This window comes from Symphalangus syndactylus, chromosome 18, assembly GCF_028878055.3.
Source record: "Symphalangus syndactylus isolate Jambi chromosome 18, NHGRI_mSymSyn1-v2.1_pri, whole genome shotgun sequence".
Classification (NCBI taxonomy): domain Eukaryota; kingdom Metazoa; phylum Chordata; class Mammalia; order Primates; family Hylobatidae; genus Symphalangus; species Symphalangus syndactylus.
The window spans coordinates 83,208,309-83,223,818 of record NC_072440.2 but is presented as its reverse complement, the minus strand read 5'-3'; positions in this window follow the sequence as shown (position 1 = coordinate 83,223,818).

Here is a 15,510-nt window from a genome sequence, read left to right as displayed (position 1 = left end):
TGGGATTACATGTGTGAGCCACTGCACCCGGCCGATACTATTTTTCTTTAAACTTTATTTTTAAGCTTAAAAAAAAGTTCCTTTTCTGAAACCAGGCAGGTATTTCTTGCATTTTGTTCTCGTCTCTCTCGTTGTCTCTGTGTGTGTGTGTGTTTATATTTTTTACACTTTAGTAAATTGTGACTTTTCAGTGCATTATGAAATAATTAAAGTGGGTTGCAGCCACCACTTTTTAAAGAAGAAAATGTAGTTAAAATAGAACATACCAGTGCATTGCATGTACTTAAGAGTAACTTGTTGGGGTATGCAACATAAAATGTATTCTTGTGCTAAAGCAGCTGAAAGCTGCCTCTCTGATCTATATGGAGTTCTTTGTGGTGTGTCTTGTGAGATGAGGCTCTAACTTGGGATTCCCACACACAAGCCCGTTTTCCGCACACTGTGGATTATTCTTTCCATCCTATACACTTGTGCTTGCTTTATTACGGTAGGATCCTAGTCTGTTTCAGCACTGTCCATTCTATGCCATTGCTGTCTCTCGACAGTACATTATTTTTAACTTTGGGGGCTTTTAGAATTCATTTTTATTGTTGTTGTCTTTATACCTCTTTGAAATATTTTCCTAAATATCTTTTGCCTTTTCATTCTCCCACTTTGCTAAGTAAAGATTATTTGGTTGTAAGAAACAAAAATTGGGGCAGTTTAAGTAAAACAAGTGTAATTACAATTTCAAAGAATTGTCAGGGTACACAGACAGCTTGTCTGCAGGGAGGGATTACAGGAGACAGAATCATTAGGGCTTTTGTGTAGTCCCTTTTTTCTTGAGTCTTGCACTGTTGCCCAGGCTGGAATGCAATGGCACGATCTCGGCTCACTGCAACCTCCACCTCCCAGGTTCAAGCGATTCTCCTGCCTCAGCCTCCCGAGTAGCTGGGACTACAGGCGCCCACCACCACCCTGGGCTGATTTTTTGTATTTTTAGTAGAGACGGGGTTTCACTATGTTGGCTAGGCTGGTCTCGAACTCTTGACCTTGTGATCCACCGCATCTGCCTCCCTAAGTGCTGTGTGGTCTCTTAACTGCTGCCTTAGAGTTCGTGCTGTTGTTTGGCTGCCTGACTGTTCCTGAGGTTATGATGTTATCATCCAGCCACTTGCTGATTCTTAGGAGAGCTGGGCATTCTCTGCTCCCTTAGATCCAGCCCTCTCCCCACACCTTTCTCCATCTGCTCTATGCCCTTGGAGGCTGAGTTCCACCGATGGCATCATCTCAACTCCCTTGCTGGAGATTGGAGGGTGGGAGGCCACGTGGTCAGAGTCTATATTCCCCTGCTGAGCTCTGCAGGGCTGTGGTTTGGTGGGGACCGCCCTGGTCCTCTGGCTGTGCCCTTCAGTCTCGCTGGAAGTCCAGTGACAATTTCCTCCTGTTGGTCGCTTTCTGCCTGTCCCAGAATGCCTCACTCTTACTTGTAGGCTCCCTTAACTCCACTCACACCGTTTTAAATACTGTAGTCCCTTTATAAAAAATCTCCTAGCCCTGCTGGGAACCTGAGCCAGTCCATACTCCCACTTCCTGGGAGGAACATCTGACTGGGTGCATTTTGCTTCAGGTGTTCATCCTAGCCCAATCACCCCTGCCCGGGCTGGAGTCCCACTGCCAGGAGCCTTGTGAAGAGGGCAGTTTTCATGCTAGAAGTCTGGTTCATTGGGAACTGAGCTGGACAGATAGCTGTTAACATTTAAAAAGCACATTTATTTTTATTTTTTAAAGTTGTAGAATGTAAAATCTACCATTTTAACCATTTAAAAAAAGTGGCAGTGGCAGTGAGCACATTCACGCTGTGTATCACCACCATCCATTTCCAGAACTTTCTCATCCTGCCACACTGAAACTCCATATCCATTAAACAAACTCTCCCTCCAGCCCCTGGTAACCACCATTCTTCTTTCTTGCTCTACGACTTATTATTCTAGGAAGCTTATTTAAAAATGCATATTAATTAGACAAGTAATATAGAAATACGTTCTTGTAAAAAAGATGTAAATGTGACACCTAAGGATAGACTAAATTTGCCCATCACCCAGGCTCCTTCTGGCTTAGTGATTCCGTGCAGAGGCTACAGAGTTTTGGACTCCAAATTGTTTCTGTGAATCTGTATACATACAGATGTGCTCTTAGAAAATAAGTGATTTCTTTTCCCCCACATAAATGGTATACCGTATGTAGCATTCTGCGACTTGAGCTTGCTTTTTTTTTTTAGACCCAATATATTTTGGAGGACTTTCCAAATTAATAAGATAGGACTACGTTCATTTTAACTGCAGCAGGATCAGCGGGAGGGCTGGTTAAAACAGACTGCTTTGCCCTACCCTGGAGTTTCTCATTCAGCCGGATGGGGGCCAAAGAATGTGTCCCACGTGATGCTGCTGCAGCTGTGTTATGGCTGCACTTCGGAGAACCACTGCCACAGCTTAGGCTGTTGAACCATTCCCTGATTGATAAATGCTTGGGGTGCTTCCAGTTTCTCAGTAAAGTGAAGTTGCGGCGACCTCGTGCCTGCCTTCTGTGCACCTGTGCCAGCATCTTTCTCAGGTGGGTAAGGAGAGGTGGAATTCTGGTCACAGGCTACATGTACCTTAAATTTCAATAGATTCTGTCAAATTGCCTCTCAGTATGGCTGTAACAATTTATAGACGAGCTTTCACACGATATTTTACCCAAGTTAAAAATAAATCCTGGCCGGGTGCGGTGGCTCATGCCTGTAATCCCAACACTTTGGGAGGCTGAGGCGGGCGGATCACCCGAGGTCAGGAGTTCGAGACCAGCCTAGCCAACATGGTGAACCCCTGTCTCTACTAAAAGTACAAAAATTGGCTGGGAATGGTGGTGGGCATCTGTAATCCCAGCTACTCGGGAGGCTGAGGCAGGAGAATTGCTTGAATCCGGGAGAAGAAGGTTGCAGTGAGCCGAGATCGCGCCACTACACTCCAGCCTGGGCCACAAGAGGGAGACTTTGTCTCAAAAAAAAAAGAAACCAAAAAAACAAAAAAAAAAAACCCTATGGGAATTTTGATTGGGCCTGTGATAAGCCAATAGGTTAATTTACAATTGATTTCTTTTTGTTTGTTTGTTTGAGATGGAGTTTTGCTCTTGTCGCCCAGTCTGGAGTGTAGTGTCACGATCTCGGCTCACTGCAACCTTCTTCTCCCGGATTCAAGCAATTCTCCTGTAGCTGGGATTACAGGCGCCCGCCACCACACCTGGCTCATTTTTGTATTTTTAGTAGAGACAGGGTTTCGCCATGTTGGCCAGGCTGGTCTCGAACTCCTGACCTCACGTGATCCGCCTGCCTAGACCTCCCAAAGTGCTGGGATTACAGGCATGAGCCACTGCTCCCGGCCAAGAATTGATTTCATCACGGAATATTATAACATTAAAATTTACTTTTCTCATATGATAGTAATACGATGATGATGATTTTTTAAAATTGGGAAATTGTGGCTCTTCTGCTTCTGGCTGGAGTCATGACACTGGAAGAAATGATCTCATTGCTCCTTTAGGAGTGTGTATATCTGAACATTCCAGTTTGGGCAACTTTGATAAGATTTGTTCACATGATACCACACTCTTACCTCATGAATGAATGATTTTGTGTGTTTATTTCGAGCTTGAGTTTCATAGGATAGGGAAGAAGTGGGTGGGGAGGGTATCTTCAATAGGAGAGGTGTTTTTTTTTTTTTTTTTTTTTTTTTTTTTTTTTTTTTGCCACTCTCACAGCTGGGTGCTCAGGGCCCTGCATTTGACACAGTGTTGAATGTCCCTAGGAGGGGGACTGTGGCATAGGGAAGAGTAGGGAGACACAGTTGAGCAACTAATTAGGATGTGAGGTAAAATGAGTCATTAACTTTCACTAGTGAAGCCGTTACAGTCATGACAAAAAAGAAATTGATCTATTAAGAGCCAGGGATCTAAATGATTTTAGGATTTGAGGGAGGGCCTTCTAGGAAGCAAGAGTGATGAAAGTGAAAGACAAATAGGTCCGTTCTAGAAATTTGCAACGAGCATTTTAGAACTGAGGTCCTTGATTTGGCTGGAAATCAGGTGTAAGAGATTATCTAGTGGTAAGCAACCAAAATGGGTTTTAATGAGCGCCTATGGCAAATTCTTTTCAGGTGTCTCCAAATGTTTCCTTCTCCCTCACTAGACCTTGTTTTTTTTTTTTTTTTTTTCCTTTTCTTTTGAGAGTCTCGCCCTGTTTTCCAGGCTGGAGTGCAGTGGCATGATCGTGGCTCACTGCAGCCTCGGACTCCCAGGCTCAAGTGATCTTCCTGCTTCAGCCTCATGAGTAGCTGGGACTATGGGCATGCACCACCATGCCTGGCTAGTTTTTAAATTTTTTGTAGAGATGAGGTCTTGCTAAGTTGCCCAGATTTTGAACTCCTGGGCTTAAGCGATCCTCCCTCCTTGGCCTCCCCAAATGCTGGGATTACAGGCGTGAGCCACTACACTGGGCTGACATTCCATTTTTGGATTTTGGAGTACACACGTGTGTATTGGCTTTTTGCTGTTCCTTGGATTTGGTGAATTTAGGGGAAGCACGCCCAGGTCGCTACAAATGTATTTTTTCTCATCTTCTCCAGGCCTGTTGGGATTGTCCAGGTTACTTTCTCTGGTTAGAAGTATAATACAAACGTCAATATAAAAAGCATCCACTAGGTGCCAGTCTTGCTTCGTGCAGATTTCTTTTTATCCCAGCCTTCTGGGAGAGCAGTTGGTTCCGGCCTCCTCCTGTCCAAACTCCCATGGAGGGTGGGGATGTGAGCTTTCTGCGCGCCAGCCCTCTGGGATTGGCTGAGAGAATCTCCAAAGTGCTTCCAGCTCTTTTCCGGTGTCCAAGTCCTGAAGCGGAACCTGAATGACTGTAGCCCAGCAGCAGGCATGATGAGAGGGACCTAGAGGGAATCCTGATGGGAGGAGATCGAGTCTTCAGGTGGTGGCTGCACCTCCAGTTTCCCTGGCCTGGCTGTACCCTTCCTGGACCTGACCAAACTCCCCACCGGGCTAGAGATGTTAACCCGAAAGAGTGCCCAGCTGTCAAGAGAAGCTGCAGCAGCTATTTAGTCTGATACAGTTGCTGAGCATAGGAAGCTTGAATTGATGTTCCCCCTCCTTATGTCCTTAAAAAGTGAAGTAATAGTAAGCCAAAATAAGAAAGAAATTAACCACATCATACACCAACTGCATCAATTTCCCCATAGACTTTGTCCATGAAATCCAGGAGTTTACATATGTCAATGATAGTAGGGGAGAGGGAGAAGAATATGGTTTTTCACTTCTTTTCCCAACTTAGGAAAATTTCAAAGAAACAGAAAAGTTAAAAGAATATTATAGGCCGGGCACGGTGGCTCACGCCTGTAATCCCAGCACTTTGGAAGGCCAAGGGGGGCGGATCACAAGATCAGGAAATCATGACCATCCTGGCTAACATGGTGAAACCCCATCTCTACTAAAAATACAAAAAATTAGCCAGGCGTGGTGGCAGGCGCCTGTAGTCCCAGCTACTCAGGAGGCTGAGGCAGGAGAATCCCTTTAACCCGGGGGCGGAGCTTGCAGTGAGCTGAGATAGCTTCACTGCACTCCAGCCTGGACGAGAGAGCGAGACTCTGTCTCAAAAAAAAAAAAAAAAAAAAATGTATAATGATCTGTATACACACCACTTAAAGTAAAACACTGTTGATATAGTCATACGACCCTTAGACCCTTAACAACGGGGATATGTTCTGAAAGATACCGTTAGGTGAAATTGTGTCATGGTGAGAACATCATAGAGTGTACTGACATAAACCTGGACGGCACAGCCCGCCACACGTGTGGGCTATATTGTGTAGCCTATATTGTTTCTAGGCTACAAACCTGGACGGCATGTTCCTGTGCTGAGTGCTGTAGGCAGTTGGAACACAGAGAGATGTGTGTATCTAAACACAGAAAAAGCCAAGTAATACGCTGTTGTATTATATTCTTATGGGACCACTGTCGTATATGTGGTCCAACATTGACCAAAATGTCATTATGCAGTCCATGACTATATTTTGCTGTATTTTTCTTTATCTATATTTGTGTGCATATATTTAGTTTTGCTGAGCTACTAGAAAGTAAACTGAAGGCATCATAACACTTTACTCTTAACTACTTCAGGGTGACGTGCCTAAAAATTATGACTCCTGCAGCATAACTACAATACCATTCTTATATCTCCGAAGCTCCACACCGTGATTCCCTAATACCATCCTCCTGTCTAATTATTTAATATTATTTAATTTTTAATTTTTTTTGAGGCAGAATCTTGCTCACTCACCCAGGCTGGAGTGCAGTAGCGTGTTTATATTCAGTTTCTTTTCAAATCAGGATCCAGTCCATACTCACTCACTGGTTTTGTTTGTCAAGTCTCCTTTAGTTACTTTTGCTCTAAAACAATCTCTTACCTTCTTGCCCCCTTAGTTTTATCTGCAACAATGACACACTGAGGAGACCAGGCCAGTTGTCTTGCAGAATGAGCCACATGCTGGATTAGATCATTTCCCTAAGTGAGTTTAACTCATTCCTGTACCCTCTGTATTTTCTATAATCTGGAAGTTGTACCACGGAACTACCCAGTACAACTTTCTTTGATGACAGAAATGTTCTCTGTGCTGTCCAAAATGGAAGTCATTCACCACAAGTGGCCAGTGAGCACCTAAAATGTATCTAGTGTGGCTGAGTGGCAGAATTTTTAATTTTATGTCCTTTTCACTAATTTACATTTAAATAGCCACATGTAGCTAGTGGCTATGGTCTGAAACAGCACAGGTCTTAAGCTTGATTAGATTTGACAAGACATCAAAGGTGATGCTGTATACTTCATACCAGAACACAGCAAGAGGCAAGATAGTGACAAAGTCTTTCTTTTTTTTTTGGTTTGAGTATGATGTTTAGAATAAATAGAGTGGCTTGGCAGAGTTGGTGCAAAACTAAAGAGTACCAGATTCAGTTCTAGTCAGTGAGTTAGCAGCCTAGGGTCAAAAAAATTGACCCTGCTGTCCCGAGTCCTCTGAGGCCCTCTGCACATCACCAGCTAGGAGCTCCGAGACTGATATGCCACTACTTGGAGGCTCGGGTAGAATCCAAGTGTCCTCAGTTTCCAGAGTGACAAGAGACTGGCCCCAGCCATCAGAGCAGTAGACAAAGGCTTTTTTTTTTTTTTAAAGCTTTGAGGTATAATTTATTATTTAATTTTTAATTTTTTTTGAGGCAGAATCTTTCTCACTCTGTCACCCAGGCTGGAGTGTAGTAGTGCGATCTCAGCTCACAGCAACCTCCGCCTCCTAGGTTCAAGTGATTCTCCCACCTCAGCCTCCCAAGTAGATGGGATTATAGGCGCCCGCCACCACGCCTGGCTAATTTTTGTATTTTAGTAGAGATGGGGTTTCACCATGTTGGCCAGGCTGGTCTCGAACTCCTGATCTCAAGTGATCTGCCCACCTCGGCCTCCCAAAATGCTGGGATTACAGGCATGAGCCACTGCACCCGGCATGAGGTATAATTTATAATCAATAAAAATATTTTAAGTGTAAAGGTCAATGAATTTCAACAAATGTCTACACCTGTATAGTCACAACACAATCCAGATACAGAAAATTCCTATTAACCCAAAGAGTTCCCTTGTGCACCTTCCCAGTTAATCCCAAATGTCCCTCTTTTCCACAAGTCTGAGGAAACCAATGGTATACTTTCTATCACGATGGAATAAGTGTCTTTGCTCGAGCTTCATATAAATAACATCATACAAAGATACTCTTTGTTTTTCCTCCAACTACAAATATTTTAAGTCTCTGAAACAATATTTCATTACAACTTAAGTAGTTTTTACAGTAGTGACATTTATCATTGATGGGATCTGCTTGTTTAATATGACTATAGTCAGAAGGGAAGTTGGGCCTATTATTCTTCCAGAAATTAAAAAAAAAACATCATTAAGGAAGAGAAAGATTTCTATCATCTTTTTGGGACCTGTAAGTCTCACAGTTGGAGAATTTGTGGATTGCTATATATACTACATATACATATGTAGTTTGTTTTGTTTTGCTTTTTTTTTTTGAGACAGAGTCTCGCTCTGTCACCCAGGCTGGAGTGCATTGTCATGATCTCGGCTCACTGTAACCTCCATCTCCCGGGTTCAAGCAGTTCTCCTGCCTCAGCCTCCCAAGTAGCTCGGATTACAAGCATGTGCCATGCCCAGCTAATTTTTGTATGTTTAGTAGAGACGGGGTTTCAGCATGTTGGCCAGGCTGGTCTTGAACTCCTGCCCTCATGATGCACCCACTTGGGCCTCCCAAAGTTTTGGGATTACAGGCGTGAACCACTGTGCCCAGCCTACGTGTGTACTCTTGATTCTGGTTTTCCAATGACGGATCCTCCATGTTTTTGAGATTGACTGATGTTGCATGTATCTGTAGTTTGTTCTTATTGCCAAGTGGTATGTCTTGGTATGGATATGCCACGAGTTTATCCCTTCTGCTGGTGGAGATCTGCATTGTTTCCTGTTTAGCATTGAAAGGTAGACTTTCCCTCTATGCACCACTTTAGTTGCACCCCATAAATTTTGATTCCCTCTCCCTCTCTGTCTCCGTCTCCCTTTCCCTTTCCTTCCCTCCCCTTTCCTCCCCTTCCCTTTCCTTCCCTCCCCTTCCCTCTCCTTCCATCTCCTTCTCTCTCCTTCCCTCCTTCCCTCCTTTCCTCCCTCCCATCCTTTTCTCTCTCTCCAGGGTCTCACTCCATTGCCCAGGCAGCTCTCTGCAGCCCTGACCTCCTGGGCTCAAGTGATCCTCCCACCTCAGCCTCCTGAGTAGCTGGGACTACAGGTGTAAGCCACCACGCCTGGCTAATTTTTAAATTTTGTTTTTCGTAAAGTTGGGGTCTCCCTATGTTGCCCAGGCTAGTCTTGAACTCCTGGGCTCAAGTGATCTTCCCACCTCAGCCTCCGAAAATGCTGAGTTACGGGCATGAGCCCCTGCGCCCAGCCTGTGGTGTTTTCATTTTAAGAATTCAGTTCTTAGTATTGTCTAATTTTTCCTTCTCTTGTTTTTCTCCTTTGACTCCTGGATTATTTCAAAGTGTGATTTTAAATTTCCAAATATATGAGGATTTTCCAAAGATCTTTTTGACATTTCTGATTAATTTTGTTATAAGAGAACATATTTTATAGGATTTAATCCTTTATATTTATTGAGATTTGTTTTATGACTCAGTGTATGATCTATCTTGGCAAATGTTTCTTTTTTTTTTTTTCTTTTGTTTTAGAGATGAGGTCTTGCTCTGTCACCCAGGCTAGAGCGCAGTGGTGCCATCAAAGTTCACTGCAGCCTCCAACTTCTAGCCTCAAGTGATCCTCCTGCCTCAGCTTCCCAAGTAGCTAGGACTACAGGCATATGACACCACACCTGGCTAACTTTTAATGTTTTTTTTGTAGAGATGAGGTCTTGCTTATTTGCCCAGGCTGGTTTTGAACTACCGGCCTCAAGTGATCCTCCTGTCCTCCTGCCTTGGCTTCCCAACGTGCTGGGATGACAGCCAAGGCATGCAGTGCACCCAGCTGGTGAAGGTTTCTTATGTACTTGAAAAGAATGTGTATCTGGCCGAATGCAGTGGCTCATGCCTGTAATCCCAGCCCTTTGGGAGGCCAAGATGGGCGGATCACCTGAAGTCAAGAGTTCAAGACCAGCCTGGCCAAAATGGTGAAAACTTGTCTCTACTAAAAATACAAAAATTAGCTGGGCATGGTAGTGTGCACCTGTAGTCCCAGCTGCTTGGAGGTTGAGAGAGGAGAATCGCTTGAACCCAGGAGGTGGAGGTTGCAGTAAGCCAAGATCCTGCCACTGCACTCCAGCCTGGGTGACAGAGCAAAAACTCCGTCTAAAAAGAGAAGAATGTGTATCTGCTGTTGTTGGGCGGAATGGTCTGTAAATATTAATAGAATCAAATTGATTGATAGTGTCGTGCAGGTTTTCTACTTTTTGTGTCTACTTCTCCCATTAATTATTGAAATAGGTCTATTAAAGTATTCAAATATCAATGTACATTTGTCTGTTTTTCCTTCAATCTGCCAGTTCTTGCTGCATGTATATTACGCTTTGTTATTGGGTATATTCACATTTAAGACTGTTATATCTTCTTGATGAATTGACCCTTTTGACATTATGAAATGTCCATCTTTATACCAGGGAACACTTCTTGTTCTAATGTCTACTTTGTCTAATGTAGCCACTCTGGTTTTTCAAGTGGCTTCTTATTTGTATGATGTATCTCTTTTTTTCCCTCTTTATCTGTGTTTTTAATTTCAAAGTGTTTTTCTTGTAAACAGCACCTAATTGGGTCTTGGTTTTTTTAATTTTAATTTTAATTTTTAGTTCTGGGTTACATCTGGAGGATGTGCAGGTTTGTTACATAGGTAAACGTGTGCCACGGTGGTTTGCTGCACAGATCAACCCATCACCTAGCTATTAAGCCCAGAATGCATTAGCTATTTTTCCTAATGCTCTCCCTCCCCCCACCCAACCCCCCAGCAGGCCCCTTCCATGTGTTGTTCCCTTCCCTGTGTCCATGTGTTCTCATTGTTCAGCTCCCGCTTATAAGTGAGAACATGTGGTGGTTGGTTTTCTGTTCCTGCATTGGTTTGCTGAGGATAATGGCTTCTGGCTTCATCCATTTCCCTGCAAAGAACATTATCTCATTCCTTTTAATGGCTGCATAGTATTCCATGGTGTATGTGTACCACCTTTTCTTTATCCAGTCTGTCACGGATGGGCGTTTGGGTTGATTCCACATCTTTGCTATTGTGAATAGTGCTGCAGTGAACATACGTGTGTATGTATCTTTATAATAGAATGATTTACATTCCTTTGGTTATATACCCAGTAATGGGATTGCTGGGTCAAATGGTATTTCTGGTTCTAGATCTTTGAGGAATCCCCACACCCTCTATGGTTGAACTAATTTACATTCCCACCAACAGTGTAAAAGCATTCCTATTTCTCCACAACCTCACCAGCGTCTGTTGTTTCTTGACTTTTTAATAATTGCTGTTCTGACTGGTGGGGTTTTTTTTTTAATCCAATTGAACTCTTCCTTTTAATTGGAAGGTTTAGACTATTTTCATTTAGTTTAGTTACCGGTTTGATTGGGATTAACTGTGCCACTTTGCTATTTCTTTCCTATTAGTCTCATCTGTTTGTATTGCCCTTTTCCCCCTTCTTCTCATGACATTTGGATTGAATAATTTTAAAATTTCACTGCATCTCCACTGTTGGCGTGTTAGCCCTGCTCGTTTGTGTTGCTGTTTTAGTGATGGCTCTGGGGTTTATCATGTGCGTTGCAATATGCATGGCCTCTCCCGTTCCCTAGTGAAGGCCCCAAGTTATCAACAGGGATCCCTCTTTCTGAATAGTTGGAACTCAGATGCCATGTAAGCCCTGGGAACCCTTCAGCTCACTGTTTCTCAGCAGCTCTTTGCCTGGCTTCCTGGAATTGTACCCTCTTGTGTACATCTTAGTGTGGAGTAAAGACTCAAGCGGACTCCCACGCAGACTTTCGGTGTTTTTTTGGAAAAGGCTTTCTGCCTACCTCCCTCTTCTCTAAGAGCTCTGCCATATGACTTCCAGCTGCCTCAACTGTTCTGGATTCCAATTTCTGTCTCCTCAGTACCACTAGATTGGGATGCCCCTTCCCTGCTTCATGGTCTAGAATGCCTGATTCCTGGAGGCCTCGCTTCCTCTGTTATCCTTCTCTCAGGAATCGCAGAGCTGCCTGTAGTCCAGTGTCTAAAAATAATTGTTTCACACTTTATCCAGTTTTCTCATTGTTTCTTCTGAGAGGGTATTTGGTCCATGTTATTCCATCATGTCAGAAACAGACAGCTCACTTAGCCTTTTTTTTTTTTGAGACAGAGTCTCCCTCTGCCTCCCACGCTGGAGTGCAGTGGCACGATTTTTGGCTCGATGCAACCTCTGCCTCGCAGGTTCAAGCAATTCTCCTGCCTCAGCCTCCCGAGTAGCTGGGATTACAGGCGTGCACCACCACACCTGGCTAGTTTTTGTATTTTTATTAGAGACGGGGTTTCACCATGTTGGCCAGGCTGGTCTCAAACTCCTGACCTCAGGTGATCCACCTGCCTCGGCGTCCCAAAGTGCTGGGATTACAGGCATGAGCTTACTTAATTTTTTTCTTTTTATTTATTTATTTTTTTGAGATGGAGTCTCGCTCTGTCACCAGGCTGGAGTGCAGTGGCGTGATCTCAGCTCACTGCAATCTCCACCTCTGGGGTTTAAGCGATTCTCCTGCCTCAGCCTCCTGAGTAGCTGGGACTGCAGGCATGCACCACCACGGCCAGCTAATTTTTGTATTTTTAGTAGAGATGGGGTTTCACCATGTTGGCCAGGATGGTCTCGATCTCCTGACCTCATGATCCACCCACCTCAGCCTCCCAAAGTGCTGGGATTACAGGTGCGAGCCACCGTGCCTGGCCAAATTATTGTAATAATTTAAGAATGTATATAAATAATCCATGTTTACAGTAGAAAATCTTGAAATAACAATTGCAGCAAGAATTACCCACAATCCCCTGCATCCTGATGTAGGCAAAATTAATGTTTTAGCATATATCCTTCCAGACCTTTTTGTGTGTATATGTATCTGTAAATATAAAAATAAGACCGTATCATCCACACCACATGATGGTTTATAATGGCTGCCTGCTCCCCAAGAGCACAGGAGAAATGGCACCCATTTTTCATGTGTATTATGACAGCTCATGAGTTTCACAGGAAAGCCTACTGCATTTCAGAGAGGTTTGTAAGACTCTGGACTTGAGAAATTTCATGTGTAAATGAAAGCCATATATGTTTTATTTTTTAAAGTCTGCAAGTCTGCAAATGTAAAAAGTTTTGAGAGGAAGAATTTTATTTCATTAAAAAAAAAGGAAAGTGGCAGCTTTTACATTACATTTTTAGGCTCCCAAGGTGCCCAACATCAAATGCATTGTTCAAGTGAATGGACATAAACAGATAACATTTCCAAAATAGGTGATCAGATTTCAAGAAATTTGCCAAAGTCTAGACTTTATTAATTTGGATCTTGTAAAAATTAAAAAAACCCTGCACTTTGGGAGGCCAAAACAGGAGGATTTCTTGAGCCCAGGAGTTTGAGACCAACCTGGGCAACATAGTGAGACCTTGTCTCTAAGAATAATAAAAAAAATAGCCAGGCATGGTGTAGTGCACCTGTGGTCCCAGCTACTCAGGAAGATGAGGTGGGAGGATCCCTTGAGCCCAGGCACTTGAGGCTGTAGTGAGCTGTGATGGCACCACTGCACTCCTGCCTAGGCGACAGAGTGAGATCCTGTCTCAAAAAAACAAAACAACAACAAGAACAAAATAAAATCAAACAGGCCACTCTGCTTACAAAATGTAGAAATTAAAGCTCTGGAACTCTTATCATGAAATGTCCTCCACTGGCCCTAGCTGAGGTGGCCATGGGCTGACCTAGCGTGCCTTTTCCTATAAAGAAATTAAGTATTGAAAAAGCACTGGTTAGAGGGGTGAGGATCCAGTCTCCAGCACTTACTCCGTGACCTTTGGCAAATTGCTTACCTTCCACGAGTGTCAATTTCCTCATCTACAAAGCGAAGATAAGAGCAATTCAAAGGGTGAATGTGAAGATGAAATAAGATTTTTTTTTTTTTTTTTTTTTTTTTAAGATGGAGTCTTGCTCTGTCGCTCTGTTGCCCAGGCTGGAGTGCAGTGGCTCAATCTCGGCTCACTGACACTGCAACCTCCCCCTCCTGAATTCAAGCGATTCTCCTGTCTCAGCCTGCTGAGTAGCTGGGATTACAGGCATATGCCACCACACCCGGCTACTTTTTGTGTTTTTAGTAGAGACGGGGTTTTGTCATGTTGGCCAGGCTGGTCTTGAACTCCTGACGTCAGGTGATCCGCCCGCCTTGGCCTCCCAAAGTGTTGGGATTATAGGCATGAGCCACCACGCTGGGCCAGTAAGATGGTCTTTAATGTGTCTGGGGACAAGGACCCTCAGGTGTTCAGTAAAAAATCTCAGCAATGTTACAAAACCAGCTTAAATAGAGTCAATAGAGCAATAGGTATAAAATCCATTTATTCCCATTATCTTCATCTCTTTTCCAGCTAGGTCTTCTCTTTTTAATGGTTAAATTATTACTGTTTTTTTTTTTGAGACAGAGTCTCGCTCTGTCGCCCAGGCTGGAGTGCAGTGGCGCAATCTCGGCTCACTGCAAGCTCCGCCTCCCGGGTTCACGCCATTCTCCTGTCTCAGCCTCTCCGAGTAGCTGGGACTACAGGCACCCGCCACCACGCCCGGCTAATTTTTTGTATTTTTAGTAGAGACAGGGTTTCATCGTGGTCTCGATCTCCTGACCTCGTGATCCACCCGCCTCGGCCTCCCAAAGTGCTGGGATTACAAGCGTGAGCCACCGCGCCCGGCTAAATTATTACTGTTTTTATAACACAGCAAATTCTACGTTTGGCCACCTTGGTTTCTAGACTCATGGGTATGTTCTGCTCTCATATTCTCTCTCTCCCGTCTTCCCTCGTCTCTCCCTCTCTCCCTGCCCTTCCCCACTCTCCCCAGTGGAGGTTATCCATTTCCTCAGTGTGTCTGTTGGTTGCAATGAGGCCATCTTGGTCCTTTACACCTTTGGCCTTTTCCTCACACCCATATGCACCCTAGGAAAAGTGTGCATGACTTTGGGAGGCCAAGGTGGGTGGATTGCATGAGTCCAGGAGATCGAGACCAGCCTGGGCAACATGGCAAAACTCCATCTCTACTGAAAATACAAAAAATACAAAAAATATTAGCTGAGCATGGTGGCGTGTGCCTGTAGTCCCAGCTACTTAGGAGGCTGAGGTAGGAGGATCACTGAGCCCAGCGGGTGGAGGTTACAGTGATTGGAGATTGTGTCACTGCACTCCAGCCAGGGTGACAGAGTGAGACTCTCTCTCAAAAAAAAAAAAAAAAAGGAAAAAGAAAAAAGTGCACGCTGAACGTGCTTCTGAGTGAAGTACTCCCCTGTATTACCCTTAAAGCGTCCTTAAAGAGCCATTGCCTCTGCTGTGATCGCTGTCAGTATTTCGGAAGCTGGCTCTCTCTGCATCTAGGATGAATGCGGCCACTGGTGCAGGCAGTCTGAGTGCCAGGAAGATCAGCATGAGAGGAAGACAGGATATTTCTCTTTGGTCTCACCAGAAGAATATACCATCCATTATTCACAGAGAGAAGGACAAAGGTCCACATGTATTTTAGGATGGAGCACTGTGATAGGCCGTGCAGGGAGGTTTCCGGAGGATTCTAGCTGGCGTCAGGAGATTTGCAACGTTTGCACTGCCAGCCATCTCTGGGGGATTGAAATTTGCCATGGAGGTTTTCAGTTCTGGTTTTAGCTCCATTGAA